Raw genomic sequence first — 17,289 nt, forward strand, 5'->3', positions numbered from 1 at the left:
TTTACTGGTGTTGTTGCAGGTATGGTCCAGGGTACTCGGTACGAAGAGTGCACTTCTGGACTCTCCCCAGTGAGCGGGTATAGGGCCTCCTGATCCGTTGCTTCCAGTTGCTAAGCTTCTGACCTGCCTGGAGCTAGGCCTGGCTTGATTACTGTCTCTCTCTCTCTTGCACCTGCTGACCTGGTGGTAGGGCCTTCTCTTGGAGATCACTCTTCCCGGACGCTGGGGCCTCCGTGACTCCTAGCCCTGGTACGGTAGTCAGCGTTGGTCGACCTGGGACTTGTAGTCCTCCAGGTATCTGGTGGTCCCTACTGGGTATAAAGGGACCCGGTAGGCGCGGACCCGGGGTCCGGTGTATAGTTCGGGGTGAGCCTGGTACGCTCCTCTGCCCCCTTGTTACTTCTCCTCTCGCCTTCAGCCACACTCAGGGCCCTCACTAGGCTTCAACTCGTGCTGTAGGCCTTGGCTCGCCTAAGCACAACAGCCAGCGTGCGGCCTCTTCACTGGTCTAAGTGCCAGCACACTCTCTCTCTAGCTTAACTCACTGAGAGACTGACTAACTGCCTGGCTCCACCCTCCATATATATATATCCCTAACGGGCTCCCTCTGCTGGTATGAGGTGGTAGGGTGGAGGTGTGTGAATGTGTGAGGGCCTCTTGTGGAGAAGTCCATCCATGCACCCTTCTGGGTTCTTGGCACCTGTGCATAGCAGGGTGCCACATTCCCCCCTAGTACAATTCAGTACTCCTGGACTTCAGGAGGGTTTCCAGCTTCTTCCAGCCAAAGTGCCCTGCTTGATCGTGGTAGGTGTTAGAACTCTCCTGTTGGTTTTTTTCTAGTTTGCTGGTCACATGACCTTTTTTGCCTATTTAATCCGGCTCCGCCCTCCTGGCCTTGCTGTACTTCATTGTATTACTACTCTTGAGCTAGCTTGGTGCTCTGTTACCTTTCTCTGTTAGTTTTGCTAGGTCTTCTGACCTCTATGTTCTATGTTGTGTGTTTGTCTTTTACTGCTACAATTTCTGCTAGGAGGTGTCCAACTTTATCCCAGTCCCTAGATCTTGTAGGGATCCCTCCCTTTCATCTATAGGTCTTCGTACAGACTAGCTGAGGACTTTAGCGGGTCTGATCGCAGGATCAGGTTCCCCTTTACATCGTAGGGATCCAGTTTAGTTCTATTGTAGAGACAGATCTCCTGTCTTTCCTTAGTGCTTGTAGCAGATCATAACAGTAGGATTCCAACACCATCTAGATGTCTGTCCTGGGCACTACGATCTGCCATACCATCTCATGGGTCCTAGGGTTGACATACCTTCGGCACAGCTTCTCTCTATAGATGAACAGCCGGCTTTTCTCATTCCACAGTTGCTTGGCTTGTGGAGGAGCATCCTTCTCCAGGGAGGAACCTTCCTGGGTTATCAGTTCTTTGATACGGCTGACAACCGGGTCGCTGTCCAGGGTCTCCTTCCAACTGTGATGAGGTAAAGGGTTTAGTGTCTTACCACGATACCTCCTGGAGGAGCGCTGCTCGTGGACCATCCCATTTCTGTGGAAGGCAGGTAGCTCAATCTCCTCCAGGTCATCCACTTCTTCTTCAGTGTCCAACTGGTGAGGCATTCTGGATAGGACATCGGCGTTGGCGTTCTTGTGGCCTGCCCGGTACTTGATGGTGAACTGATAGTTTGACAGTCGGGCCATCTAACGCTGTTCCATGGCTCCCAACTTGGCTGTCTCTAGATGTGTCAAGGGGTTGTTGTCAGTATAGGCCGTGAACTTAGTGGAGGCTAGGTAATGCTTGAATCGTTCAGTGATGGCCCAAACCAAGGCCAGGAACTCCAACTTGATGGAGCTATAGCTTTCTGGATTCCTATCGGTAGGGCGAAGCTTCCTGCTGGCATAGGCAATCACCTTTTCTTTGCCATTCTGCTTCTGGCACAACACAGCTCCCAGTCCCTCGTTGCTGGCGTCGGTATACAGCAGGAAAGGTTGGCTGTAGTCAGGGTAAGCCAGAATCTCCTCACCAGTTAGGATCTCCTTCATCACTGCAAAGGACTCAGCCTGTTCTTTACCCCACTGGAGGGTTTTTTTTTGCCTCTGTTGGACTGTCCTACCAGGAGATTTTGCAAAGGCGCTGCCTTCTTGGTGTAGTCCTTTACAAATCTCCGGTAATACCCGACCAGTCCCAGGAACTGACGTACCTCCTTGAGATTCTTCGGTTCTGGCCATTTCTGGATGGCAGTGACCTTCTCCGGGTCTGGTGCTACTCCTTCTGGACTGACGATGTGCCCCAGGTACTGAACCTTCTGTTTGAGCAGGTGGCACTTGGAAGGCTTCAATTTCATCCCATACTGGGACAACGACTCAAATACCTCCGCCAGGTGCTTCAAATGGTCCTCATACGTCTTGGAGTACACTATCACGTCATCCAGGTATAGCAGCATGGTCTCGAAGTTACGGTGTCCCAAACAGCACTCCATCAATCTCTGGAACGTTCCAGGGGCGTTGCAGAGTCCGAAAGGCATACTGTTGAACTCGCAGAGTCCCATCGGGGTAGTGAAGGCCGTCTTCTCCCGATACTCCTCAGCAACTGCTACTTGCCAGTACCCACTAGTGAGGTCAAGGGTAGAGAAGTAATTTGCAGACCTTAGTGCAGCCAGGGATTCCTCTATACGGGGCAAAGGGTATGCATCTTTATGTGTTATGCGATTTACCTGTCTGTAATCTACACACATCCTCATGCTTCCATCCTTTTTCCTGACCAGGACCAGGGGAGCTGCCCAGGGGCTACAGCTATCTCTTATTACCCCTGCCTTCCTCATGTCATGCAACATTTCCTTCGCTTTCTGGTAGTGTGCTGGTGGTATGGGCCTGTAACGTTCTTTGATGGGTGGATGGTCACCTGTGGGTATATGGTGTTGTACCCCTTTAATCCTCCCAAAATCAAGTGGGTGTTTGCTGAACACCTGTTCATATTCCTGCACCACCCTGTGTACACCTTGTTTTTGATGGACAGGAGTGGCGTCAGTCCCAACATGGAGCTGTGGACACCAAAGCCCCACCTGGGTTTCTGAGTCATTACCCTCCACTGTGTCTGATGAGGTTAAGGACTCCAGTGTGTGGATAGCGTCATCATTTACAGCATACAACCTGGCAACAGTGGCATACCTTGGCAATTTGACCTCCTCCTCCCCACAATTTAGGAGACGTATGGGTACCCTCCCATTGCGTACATCAACTACCCCTCTAGCAGTTAAGAGTGTAGGTCTGTGCTCTGAGCTAATGGGCTCCACCACCGCCTGGTAGTTCTTTCCCTTGAGACCTATTGCTGCTCTACACCAAATCAGCATTTCACTCATCGGGGGAATCACAATGGGTATCAGGTCTGTCAACCGTACATTACCAATTTCACCACCTGATAACTTTACCTGTTGCTGGTACAGGAGCAGAGGTGGATTAAGAGTAGGAAGGGCCCCGGGCAGTTTAGAATGCGCGGCCCCCCCCCCACACAAACACACACCTGATGTATCACATGTCACATGATCCCCTGTGATAGATCATGTGATAGTTCACGTGAAATTTGTCACAATATTAATTATAATAATTTTTTTTAGGCTGTGTGCCCACTATGCGTTTTTTAAGCAATTTCGCTGACAAACGCTTAAAAAACGCTTGGTAGAAGGTCTTCCATGTTCCCCAATGATAATCCACATGTGCTGTGCACATGCTGCGGAAATTTCCGCTGCGGATTATCATTGCGGAAAAATCCGCAGCATTACTAATTATTTTGCGGAAGCTCGGCTTTTTCACCGCCATTGACTTGCATTGGAACACATGTCATGCGCATCACTGCATCTGTACATGCGGATTCCATGCATTTCAATGTGCAGATGGAGAAGAGGAGACTCTCCTCCGGACCCGGGTACCATAGTACCTGTAAAAAAAAGAATAAAATAAAAAATAAATATTATATTTACCTTCTGATGGCCCCCGGTGTCTTTATCCGATGCGTCCTGGCTTGCCGGCAGCTCACGATGGTCTGAAAAGGACCTGCCGTGACGTCATTTAGTCATGTGACGGGTCACGCGACTGCTGACGTTGGCAGGCCATCAGAAGGTAAGTATATACTTATTTTTTACCATTCTTTTACGGTCACACTATATAAATCCATGCCGGTTGCATGGATTTATATAGTGTGACCAAGTTGTCAAGCACTTTCCAAGTGATGCTAAAATCGCTTGGAAAAGCGCTTGATAACCCGCATGCAGAAATGCATGTGAAGAACGCTTCACATCCGCATGTCCCTGGCTAGGAAAACGCATGTACAATCCGCATGTACAATCCGCATGCGCTTTTTCTGCCAGGGAGATGCAGAAACGCTCAAAAAAAATCCGGAGCATTTCTGCATCATGGGCACATAGCCTTACATTAATTGTATGACTCAATATTGAGCACACGTAGCCATCTAAACACGGCGTGAGGCCGCATGGCACCATCTATACACAGCGGGAGGCCGCACGTAGCCATCTATACACAGCTTGAGGCCGCACGTAGCCATCTATACACAGCGGGAGGCCGCACGTAGCCATCTATACACAGCGGGAGGCCGCACGTAGCCATCTATACACAGCGGGAGGCCGCACGTAGCCATCTATACACAGCGGGAGGCCGCACGTAGCCATCTATACACAGCGGGAGGCCGCACGGCGCCATCTATACACAGCGGGAGGCCGCACGGTGCCATCTATACACAGCGGAAGGCCACATGGCGCCATCTGTACACAGCAGGAGGCCGCACGGCGCCATCTATACACAGCAGGAGGCTGCACGGCGCCATCTATACACAGCAGGAGGCCGCACGGCACCATCTATACACAGCAGGAGGCCGCACGGTGCCATCTATACACAGCGGGAGGCCACACGGCGCCATCTATACATAGCGGGAGGCCACACGGCGCCATCTATACACAGCGGGAGGCCACATGGCGCCATCTATACATAGCGGGAGGCCGCATGTAGCCATCTATACACAGCAGGAGGCCGCACAGCGCCATCTATACACAGCAGGACGCCGCACAGCGCCATCTATACACAGCGGGAGGCCGCACAGCACCCCTCCCAGAGACAGCGGAAGGCCGCACGCAGTCATGCTCACACAAACATATACAGTACAGACCAAAAGTTTGGACACACCTTATCATTTAAAGATTTTTCTGTATTTTCTTGACTATGAAAATTGCACATTCACACTGAAGGCATCAAAACTATGAATTAACACATGTGGAATTATATACTTAACAAAAAAGTGTGAAACAACTGAAAATATGTCTTATAATCTAGGTTCTTCAAAGTAGCCACCTTTTATTTTGATGACTGCTTTGCACACTCTTGGCATTCTCTTGATGAGCTTCAAGAGGTAGTCACCGGAAATGGTCTTCCAACAATCTTGAAGTAGTTCCCAGAGATGCTTAGCACTTGTTGGCCCTTTTGCCTTCACTCTGCGGTCCAGCTCACCCCAAACCATCTCGATTGGGTTCAGGTCTAGTGACTGTGGACGACAGGTCATCTGGCGTAGCACCCCATCACTCTCCTTCTTGGTCAAATAGCCCTTACACAGTCTGGAGGTGTGTTTGGGGTCATTGTCCTGTTGAAAAATAAATGATGGTCCAACTAAACGCAAACCGGATGGAATAGCATGCCGCTGCAAGATGCTGTGGTAGCAATGCTGGTTCAGTATGCCTTCAATTTTGAATAAATCCCCAACAGTGTCACCAGCAAAGCACCCCCACACCATCACACCTCCTCCTCCATGCTTCACGGTGGGAACCAGGCATGTAGAGTCCATCCGTTCACCTTTTCTGCGTCGCACAAAGACACATTGGTTGGAACCAAAGATCTCAAATTTGGACTCATCAGACCAAAGCACAGATTTCCACTGGTCTAATGACCATTCCTTGTGTTCTTTATCCCAAACAAGTCTCTTCTGCTTGTTGCCTGTCCTTAGCAGTGGTTTCCTAGCAGCTATTTTACCACGAAGGCCTGCTGCACAAAGTCTCCTCTTAACAGTTGTTGAAGAGATGTGTCTGCTGCTAGAATTATGTGTGGCATTGACCTGGTCTCTAATCTGAGCTGCTGTTAACCTGCGATTTCTGAGGCTGGTGACTCAGATAAACTTATCCTCAGAAGCAGAGGTGACTCTTGGTCTTCATTTCCTGGGGCGGTCCTCATGTGAGCTAGTTTCTTTGTAGCGCTTGATGGTTTTTGCAACTGCACTTGGGGGCACTATCAAAGTTTGCCCAATTTTTCGGACTGACCTTCATTTCTTAAAGTAATGATGGCCACTCGTTTTTCTTTACTTAGCTGCTTTTTTCTTGCCATAATACAAATTCTAACAGTCTATTCGGTAGGACTATCAGCTGTGTATCCACATTTCTTAAAGTAATGATGGCCACTCATTTTTCTTTACTTAGAATATGTATTATGGCAAGAAAAAAGCAGCTAACAGTCTATTCAGTAGGACTATCAGCTGTGTATCCACCAGACTTCTGCACAACACAACTGATGGTCCCAGCCCCATTTATAAGGCAAGAAATCCCACTTATTAAACCTGACAGGGCACACCTGTGAAGTGAAAACCATTTCCGGTGACTACCTCTTGAAGCTCATCAAGAGAATGCCAAGAGTGTGCAAAGCAGTCATCAACACAAAAGGTGGCTACTTTGAAGAATCTAGAATATAAGACATATTTTCAGTTGTTTCACATTTTTTTGTTAAGTATATAATTCCACATGTGTTAATTCATAGTTTTGATGCCTTCAGTGTGAATGTACAATTTTCATAGTCATGAAAATACAGAAAAATCCTTAAATGAGAAGGTGTGTCCAAACTTTTGGTCTGTACTGTACATACACGCATAAACACATTTGAACCACAAAAATACATATAAACAGACATCACACAATGATATCTGCCTGCACACACACACACACTCACTCAATCACACATACACACACTCACTCTCACACACACACTCACACACCGACACACACACACAGACACACACAGACTCACCATCCCCCCGGCTCAGCTCCAGTCCTGCTCCTCTCCGGTGGTAAGTAGCAGTGCAGGGCGCGCACTGCGTGACATCACAGCTAGGAGACATGGCCGCGCACAGGGCCGTGTCTCCTAGCAGTGACGCGGCCGGGCCAGCACAGGGAAGTTAACTGCTGCAGTGCTGGCCCGGCCGGAGAAGAAGCAGCGGCCGTGCGACGCTGCTGGGGGAGGGGTCCGGGGGCCCCCCCACCACTGTCTGCCAGTACGTGCCGCGGCGCCGCACATATAATGAGGGCAATCTGGCCATAGACACCCCGGAGCCTCGGGCTCCCTGGAGCCCTGAGGCCTGGGGCGGTAGCCCGGATTGCCCTCATTATAATCCGCCTATGTACAGGAGGGCTCGGATCTCTTTCTGCAGCGCCCTTCTCTGCCCTGGTTTAGCAGTGTCAGCAATCTGTTGGAGCAAAATCAACACTTCTCCCAAACAGTTACCGACAATATTTGTACCAAGTATCATATACAAGTCTGTATCACCAGGGTTAGACTCCACTACAATCAGTCCTTGGTCCTTTAGTTATGCTCTCCCCACCTTCACTGTCACGTCCTTAACCCCTACTAGGTTAAGAGGAAGGCAGTTAGAGGCATACACAGAGAGGTTCGGGGCTGGCGGCTGGAGTTCATCTACGGACTAGTACCTTTTGTAGAGGACATCAGGTATGATGGTTACCTGTGAGCCGGTGTCCAGTAATGCAGGTATGGCTATACCGTCCAGCACGATGGACAGGAAAGGCCATCCTCCCATGAACCGGTGGTACCAGCTTGATGGGCCTGGTTGATTTACTCCTGGGTGTCAGCCCTCGGCCCCAGGGTTTGCTTGTTTAAAGGACAGTTCCGCGCTGTGTGGCCTGCCTTCTGGCAGCGGTAACAGATGAAGTCTCCTGGAGGGCGACGTTGGTCGTTTGTCCTCCCATGGGGTGGCGTTGTCCTCCTCTGGGGTGGTGTTGTCCTCCTCCAGGGTGGCGTTGTCTTCCTTCTTCTCCTCATCCAGGGGAGATCCTCAGGGCTGTCGGCGAGTAGGATCCTTCCTTCCGGCTCGGGCTCCGTCGGTAGCTACAGGGTGCTCAGGACAGCGGCCAGGGTTTTACTTAGCTGACGCACTTGTGGCGCCCCTGAGGGTTCGACCGCCACAGGGATGCTGTACTTCTCTAATGGAGTGTGGTGTTCCTCCTCTGAGGTAAGGACAGTGTGATAGTCGGGACCTAACCTTTTGCATCCAACACCACATTTCTCCACCAGAGGGAGCTAGTATGCACTAGGTGCTGCTCCCCTGGTTACAGGTAGACTGGGGAACCAAGAGTGAGGAGAACCAGTTAGTGGGTGAGGGTGGAGGACTTACAAGTTAGTTACACTTTAGATTTCATATTTAATTCTAAGCCATCTTTGATCTTGGTTCTTCTTCTTCAGCTGTTCGCTGTGCTGTCAGACTACTGTGTGTAATGTGACCTCCCTCCGGGAGCGCAGATCCTGTGTGGGTCTGCGCCGGCAAGGGACACAGCCCTCATACCCTGGCCTTGGGACGAGATGTAGGTTGTAGACAAGGAATGTCTCAACCCGGCCAAGGACCAAGATCAAGAAGGCCCGGAGCTTAAGAGTGTGGCTCCGTAGCAAATGAACCCCAGGCAGGATGCAGACGGAGCAGTGTACGCCACCTGTCCTTGCCACGCTGATATATTCAGAGGGACTCCGGCTGCAAGAGGGGTACCGGCCCCCGACACCCGACCTTGCTACTCTACGTCCTGGACGGGCAAGCCCGGTTAGGCCCAGCGGATCCCACCGGGTAACGGACGGAGCAGAGCTGCCACCCGTACCCTTGTTCTGAGAGGAGTTCAGAGGGAGACCCAGCCTATTTGCACACACACAGACAGGAAAGGAATTGGTCTGTAGTGCAGGAACACTCTGGTGTAGGGTACGGACTGAATGCTGGACTTACTAGGAGGTTGTCTGACCCCCGTCCCTGGTGACCGCAGGACTCCGCGGGGAGCAGGGAGTCGCCTTCCTTTGCCATCTATGTGAGTAAAGCCTTGGAAGTTCACCCCTATGGCCTCCGGACTATTATTCCTGCGCCGCACCGCACGACGCGGCTTCCGTTCTTCCTCTACTACTGCTGCCTCCCTTCCCTCCTGTCCCTCTGCCCCGAGGCCTTGCTCCGCCTGTGGGGAGCAGTGAGAACTTAGGCCGCCATGACATCGGGCCTCGGCGGACTGCAGCGGCGCTGGTGACCCTTCACCAGGCACCACAGGTGGCGTAGTCGTTAATCAGCCACTCAACCCGGATAAGCCCATACCATCTCTTTCTAATGTGACGGCCCTGAGCACGGATCGGGACCGGGCCACGGCTGCATCCCACCTCTCCATCACAGGGCCCGACACCAAGTCCCCCCAACACCCAAGGTAAAACACGGGCTTTATGAGTAGAGGCGTCACACACTTCAGAGCACAGGCCGTCCAGCTCGCTAGGGGGCGCTGCTTGCACTTTTGCTTCAGCTATTAGCGAAGGAGCAGTGGGTGTTGCGGGCACTGGGGTGGCCCCACCCTGGTAACGTTGGATAGCAGTATCTGTTGTCCCCAGGGGTTGCAGACCCTTTATAGCCATGTCCTTAAGGGTGTCAAAGGTGGCATCTGGATGATCTAAGGCCCACCACCGTACAGTTCTGCTCTCCTCTTGGGACCTCAACACCCGGATGAATTGTTCCGTCAGCATTTTATTCTCATCTTGTATGCTGGCTGGACTAACCTGCTTCAGGGCCCCCAGGGCTTCCTGCAAGCGCCAGGCGTAGTCCCGGATACTGTCCTCAGGTTTCTGGACACAATGGTAGAACCTCATCCGGAGATCTGTCTCAGTGCGGTTTTCAAACACAGTTTGCAGTCTCTTAAAGATGATGGATACTGATTCCTGATCTGCGGCTGCTCCGGCCTGTGCAGCGCCGGGCGCAAGTTGGGCATCAGGAGCGTTAACCGGTGCTCCGGCGGCTTGCTGGTCGTCGGCCATGGTTGCGCCCCCCTAGTAAACCGTAGCCTACCTTCTTTACTTTTTCTATCAGGTAGGCCGCAGCTCCGCAGGCGACGGTCTTCTTCCAGGACCCTGCGTCGCTCGGGTCTGACGTCAGAGCGTCCACTGCACTCCTTCCAGGACCTGACGCTTCCTGGTTCGACGTCAAGGGTGGGGTGTGTCTTGGGCTTCTCGCGCTTTCACAGTCACGCCTCTCAGGTTCCCGCGGTTATGCCCCTCTTCTTCCCGCGCGGCGACAGGAAAATGGCGGATAATGGCGGGAAACCTCGGAAATGGCGGGAAAGCTTCACCACAGTAAGTGTTACAGTCTTTTAAGGCGCACTGTACCCAGTGGCAACGGGCACGGAATCCTGTTCGTTGCAACGGGCACGAAATCCTGTTCGTGACGCCAGAAGATGACGCGCCGCCAGAGCCGTGGGGTACTCGGCAGCCGGGCCTATGGATGCTGGTGGGGGATATCACGGTGGCTGGCCCGGTCCGTGGCCCAGGGCGGTCAACAAAAAGGGGAATTATTTATAGGGGATTTGTAAAGTTTGTGACGCCACCTGTGGAATGCGGCTAAAGGTATTGCTTATGCATTGCGTGGTATCATTATTTGCACAAAGATGTCACCAACAGAAGACACCCGCAGAGCACCACCCAAAGTAAGGCTGACCCTGCCAGTTACAGATGTAGCCATCGCCATCTTCGCCGGTATTACGCTGCTCTGTTTATACTATAGCGCGATGGCACCCGAAGGCTCCCCGACCACCTAATGCTCCGATACTATAAGTGGCACAAAGTAAGTTAAGCATCCTATTGCATATTTTTCATTGGGGCTCAGACACCTCTACCTGCACGTCTGATCATTACTTTTTTGAACTTTCACCAAGTGTTTTCCATTTTTTTAATGTCACCACCGTATCCGACTGCAGAGTAGTTGGTATTTATCTGTGCAGATGCATCACCTTCTGGGGCCCTTTAATTTATGTAACATTAAAACCAGACTATACCAGTGAATGGCTGATGGAAAAAAACAAGAACCCAACAAGAGAATATATTTATATCCTGCAAGGACAAATACATAGAGGAGCAAGTAAAAAAAAAAATCACGCCCAGCGCAGTAGAAGGCATTCGGCACAAAACATCGCTTTAAAATATTTCACCTTGTACAGAAATAAAGCCGTTAATACAAAAGAAGATTCAGGTCTCGGCACATAAAGAAATGACATCCACCTGATGGCAAAAACAGAAAGACAATATTAACCCCTTCCTGCAGGGGGTAATTTTCATTTGTCCACTTTTAATTATTTTTTTCCTGCCTTTTATTTTTCCTGCCCTTTTTTTTTTAAATTTCTCCATCTACAAGGGGCTTGTTGTTTGCGGGAGGAGTTGTAGTTTAGAATGATATCGTTCATTTTATGTTATTATGTACTGAAAAATGGAGAAAAAAAATACAAGTGCGGTAAAATGGGTAAAAAAAAAAAAAGCAATTCCGACTTTCCTTGTTAAGTTGTTGAGGTTTACGGCGTTCATTGCGCAGTAAAAAAGACCTGATTTTTCAGGTCAGTTCAGACAGTTTTTTTTTTTTTTTTTTTCTAAATTGAATAAAACTTTTCTAAAAAAGCAATTGCTTTGTGTCGACATTTTCTGAGACCCTTTGCTATTTTTCCATCGATGGAGCGGAGTGGGGGCTTGTTTTCTGTGTGGCGCACTGTAGATTTAATTGGAAGGAGTTTTGGATACAAATTACATTTTGATCACTTTGTATTGCATTTTTGGCCAGGGATGTGGAGACCCAAAAAACAGCAATTCTGGCTTTTAGATTTTTTTTTTCTGTACTTTTATCTCATTTGTTAAGTAATATAATATTTGAATAGATTGGACTTTTTGGGATGTGGTGATACTAAATAAGTTTATTTTTTTTATGTTTTAATTTTTTTTTAGTATTTTTAAATGGGGAAAAGGGAAGGTTATTTGAATTTTTATGAGTTTCTTTTAGTTTTTTATCATTTATTTATTTTACTTGTTACTTTATGTTACACTATATACTGCAAAACGTCAAAACTACCAAGATAGTGGTGACAGTGAAATTCAGCAGGCAGCCTCTCGGCACCCCACAATTACTTCACACATGGGGGAGCGCAATGTGTGCCCTAAGGGTCTCATCAGTGTGATCATAGCACTTAAATGATGCTGTCAGAGATTGTCAGCAGCATTTAAGTGACTAAACAGCAGCGATTGGAGCTGGCTCTGGTTACTGCTGTTGGAGATAGATGCTAAATGTACAGCACAATTCATGAGTCCTCTCCATGCACCCGCTCCCGACAAAAGACATACCAGTATATGGGAATGGCTTAAAACTTTCCTTTAAGAGCCGGTTTTAGGCTGTGGCAAACCAGGCAATTGCCTAAGGCCTCCCTTTCTTGGGTGTTACAATAAACTGGACTCCCTGTGTGTTGAACATGTAAATCTTCAATGTTCTAGATAATCAGATATTTTCTACCACTATTCCCTTCACTTTTTTGGCACTGTGTGGCGGTATTATTTGGACACTGAATGGCATCATTGTGAAGAAAATGCATGATAGTCCTAAGTAGACAGTATATATAACATACAAATAACATATATAATACTATATCATATATAAATTACTGTATGGCATTATTAGAGCATTATGGGATGGTATGATTTGGTCAGTATTGTACAAGGATGGTATTTTTTGTGATTGTATGGAAATATCAAGTATTAACACCAGAGATAAACATCAAAATGTAGAAGGAAAAATTAAAAAAAAACTAATTATCAATAACTTGGATGCAATTTGAAAGTTTCTTTTTTTACTTTATTCCAAGTTCGGTAAATCGGAATTTTAAGAAAATGAAAGGATAATCCCAAATTAAAGCGAATGTTCACCTCTCATCATCATGTTGAATTTAAGTCTAAAATTCTTTTATGATCTATTTCTTTTATGTTTACAGTGTTCAGAGCCATGCTTTTTTCTGATACAGAGCTCTAAATCCCCTGCACAAACACATATTCTTGCTGCAGTCACCACTAGAGGGAGCTTACTATGTATAACTTTATACAGCCGGCTCCTAAGCTCCCTCTAGGGGTGGCTTGAAGGTAGTTAGCACATAAGTATTAAATGGTAGTCCAGGGGGTGGTTCTATCTTATGATTGACAACCACTTTGACCCTAAGCACTTTGACCCTAAGTGCAATATGAGCAGAAATTAAAACCCACCAATCAAAGCTTCTGACATGCCTCAGTGTCTCATTAAAAGTTTTCTAAAAGTACAGTTATACTAAAAAAAAAAAAATCTAACATAAAAACTTTATTAAAACAATAGATCATTTTCTGATGACACATTCCCTTTATGGAAGATTTCACCATTAAAGAGTTGATTCTGATGTTTTTAAATCTTTTTTGACTTAAAAAAAAAAGTTTGAGAACTTTAGCTAAAAAATACGTTTGCACCATATAGAGTCATGTCTGCTTCCCCATATATAATTATTAAAACAAGATGTAACACAATAAATGCAGGAGAATCAGGTAATGTATGCTGCGTGGGAGTTTATGTAGGAAGCCATTAGGGACTGAATCCATTCAAAACCAATAAAGTGTAATAATTCTTTTGTTCTGCTTTCAGTTCTTTATCATTTTCTTCTTCGAGTGTTCCAGAAGAACCTACTTTGTAATTCAGTTTGTGGGAATTATTGACTCGGATATTTCTTAGCAGAGTTTTAGGCTCATCTTTTTTACATAAGATCGGTTAAATCCAGGCTGAAGGGAAGATTGACCTGCAGAAGTAGAGGGCATCCTCTTAATCATAAGGCTGGGTATTAATCTTTACCATGGCTCAGCACTAGATGGCGCTATATGGAGTACTGCACTAAATGAGGTGTAAGTTCCTGGGCCCTAATGCAAAATATGTAACAGAGTCCACTATGTGCCGTCATGTTGTTTTTTCATGTTATTGTAATAGAAGTCAAAAAGCCTTATTGTCATCTGCTGGTTGACCGCAATCAAATGGAACCAAGATGCCTTAGGAATGTTGAAGGGGGAACAGATTTGAACGTGAGACCCGGTCAGGTGACGTCCAGTGAGGAGTTTTTAAATATAACGGTCGAGCGTGTAAGGGGGAAGACCGGGGTGTAAGTACTTTCAGAACAAGGGATCCGGAACTGCCGGGGCCGTGCCTCTTGTTGCAGGGGGAAGACAGACAGCGAGACAAGAGTCAGGTGACCAGGAAGCTGGGGGTGTGTTCAGAGAGAGAGCTGAGGAGTCAGGTGACCGGGTAGCTGAGCTTGTGTCTAGGAAGAGGGTGGAAAAGGAGTTTTTGCATGGGAAAAGCGGCAGTGCACAGGGGGAGTCAAGCCCGACTAGAGGAAGAAGAGACGCAGGATCCCTGGAGCCGAGCAAGTGAGGTGCACTGTTATGGACTAGGGGCTCAGCGGGTCAAACCGGAAGACGGAGCATTGTTTGGGCAGGGAAGCCGGAAGAAAGCAACACTGGCACCAGCCGGCAACTGCCTTGTGAGGAGCAAGAGTCAGCTAAGTGTAAAAACTGCCGATTACAACTGTGTCGACTCTGCTACATCTAGCCCAACTGTGGATTGTCAGTTATAGCATATCACCTGCTATTTCCCTTGTTTCCACATATTTCTCCTGTTACTCTCTGTGCGGAGATTCACCCTGTTACAGTAAATCCCCCTTGTTTATTAACCCTGTACTGGCTGCTCTGTGTTTCTGTGCCACTGCATCTAAAGTACCTGTGTTACAAGCGCGCCAAACCTGAGGTGATTTCGGTGCCAAGCTGCAGAGAGAAGGAGACGCGCGCTGGATGCGCTAAGGAAACCAGCCTGACAGGTCGGAGGCAGAAACCTACGAGGCAGGACAGGCGGACACCGGTGAACAAATGCCAGATTCACTCCAACGGCCGACAAAAGAGGAGATAAGAAAGAACTGCGTCACAGGAGTCACGGCAGCAGAAACGGAGGACCTGTTTACACACTGCTCAAAAAAATAAAGGGAACCCTTAAACAACAGAATATAACTCCAAGTAAATCAAACTTCTGTGAAATCAAACTGTCCACTTAGGAAGCAACACTGATTGACAATCAATTTCACATGCTGTTGTGCAAATGGAATAGACAATAGATGGAAATTATTGGCAATTATCAAGACTCCCTCAATAAAGGAATGGTTCTGCAGGTGGGGACCACAGACCACATCTCAGTACCAATGCTTTCTGGCGGATGTTTTGGTCACTTTTGAATGTCGGTTGTGCTTTCGCACTCGTGGTAGCATGAGACTGACTCTACAACCCACAGAAGTTGCTAAGGTAGTGTAGCTCATCCAGGATGACACATCAATGCGAGCTGTGGCAAGAAGGTTTGCTGTGACTGCCAATAGGTACCGAGATGAGATCCTCAGACCCCTTGAGAGACCATATGCTAGTGCGGTTGGTCCTGGGTTCCTCCTAATGCAGGACAATGCCAGACCTCATGTGGCTGGAGTGTGTCAGCAGTTCCTGCAAGATGAAGGCATTGAAGCTATGGACTGGCCCGCCCGTTCCCCAGACCTGAATCCGATTGAGCACATTTGGGACATCATGTATCGCTCCATCCACCAACGTCACCTTGCACCACAGACTGTCCAGGAGTTGGCGGATGCTTTAGTCCAGGTGTGGGAGGAGATCCCACAGGAGACCATCCGCAACCTTATCAGGAGCATGCCCAGGCGTTGTAGGGAGGTCATACAGGCACGTGGAGGCCACACACAATACTGAGCCTCATTTTGACTTATTTTAAGGACATTACATCAAAGTTGGATCAGCCTGTAGTGTGTTTTTCCATTTTAGTTTTGGGGGTCGCACAAAGACACGGTGGTTGGAACCAAAGATCTCAAATTTGGACTCATCAGACCAAAGCACATCTTTCCACTGGTCTAATGTCCTTGTGTTCTTTAGCCCAAACAAGTCTCTTCTGCTTGTTGCCTGTCCTTAGCAGTGGTTTCCTAGCAGCTATTTTACCATGAAGGCCTGCTGCACAAAGTCTCCTCTTAACAGTTGTTGAAGAGATGTGTCTGCTGCTAGAACTCTGTGTGGCATTGACCTGGTCTCTAATCTGAGCTGCTGTTAACCTGTGATTTCTGAGGCTGGTGAATCATATAAACTTATCCTCAGAAGCAGAGGTGACTCTTGGTCTTCCTTTCCTGGAGCGGTCTTCATGTGAGCCAGTTTCTTTGTAGCGCTTGATGGTTTTTGCAACTGCACTTGGGGGCACTATCAAAGTTTGCCCAATTTTTCGGACTGACTGACCTTCATTTATTAAAGTAATTATGGCCACTCGTTTTTCTTTACTTAGCTGCTTTTTTCTTGCCATAATACAAATTCTAACAGTCTATTCGGTAGGACTATCAGCTGTGTATCCACCTGACTTCTGCACAACACAACTGATGGTCCCAACCCCATTTATAAGGCAAGAAATCCCACTTATTAGACCTGACAGGGCACACCTGTGAAGTGAAAACCATTTCCGGTGACTACCTCTTGAAGCTCAACAAGAGAATGCCAAGAGTGTGCAAAGCAGTCATCAAAGCAAAAGGTGGCTACTTTGAAGAACCTAGAATATAAGACATATTTTCAGTTGTTTCACACTTTTTTGTTAAGTATATAATTCCACATGTGTTAATTCATAGTTTTGATGCCTTCAGTGTGAATGTACAATTTTCATAGTCATGAAAATACAGAAAAATCTTTAAATGAGAAGGTGTGTCCAAACTTTTGGTCTGTACTGTATATATATATTGTTTTTACTCATCTATGACTGCCCTCACTTCGTGTCTCTGCATGTTGTATTTCTGACACCTGCTTTACATTATGGGGGAGTCTTAGTGGTTGTTCCGGCACTGGGGGGCCCAGATGGTGACTATTGTCTCTGCACCCATGCACCCCATATAACTACACCCCTTAGTACAAATGGAGAAAACTTTAATATAATACTTGGCATATGGCAAATGATCTTGCGGCACACCAAGTGTGCAAATGTAAATGAATAAGCACAGGTGTGCTACGCAGCGCAACACACATTTACTTTTACGGTAACTCTACATGCAACTGATGTGCCGCATCAAAAATGGCACCAAAATCCTGCGTGTGTTATATGCAGATTTTGTTGTGAATTT

Source organism: Phyllobates terribilis, unplaced genomic scaffold, assembly GCF_046119375.1.
Source record: "Phyllobates terribilis strain yellow unplaced genomic scaffold, ASM4611937v1 Scaffold_9__5_contigs__length_417890890, whole genome shotgun sequence".
Classification (NCBI taxonomy): Eukaryota; Metazoa; Chordata; class Amphibia; order Anura; family Dendrobatidae; genus Phyllobates; species Phyllobates terribilis.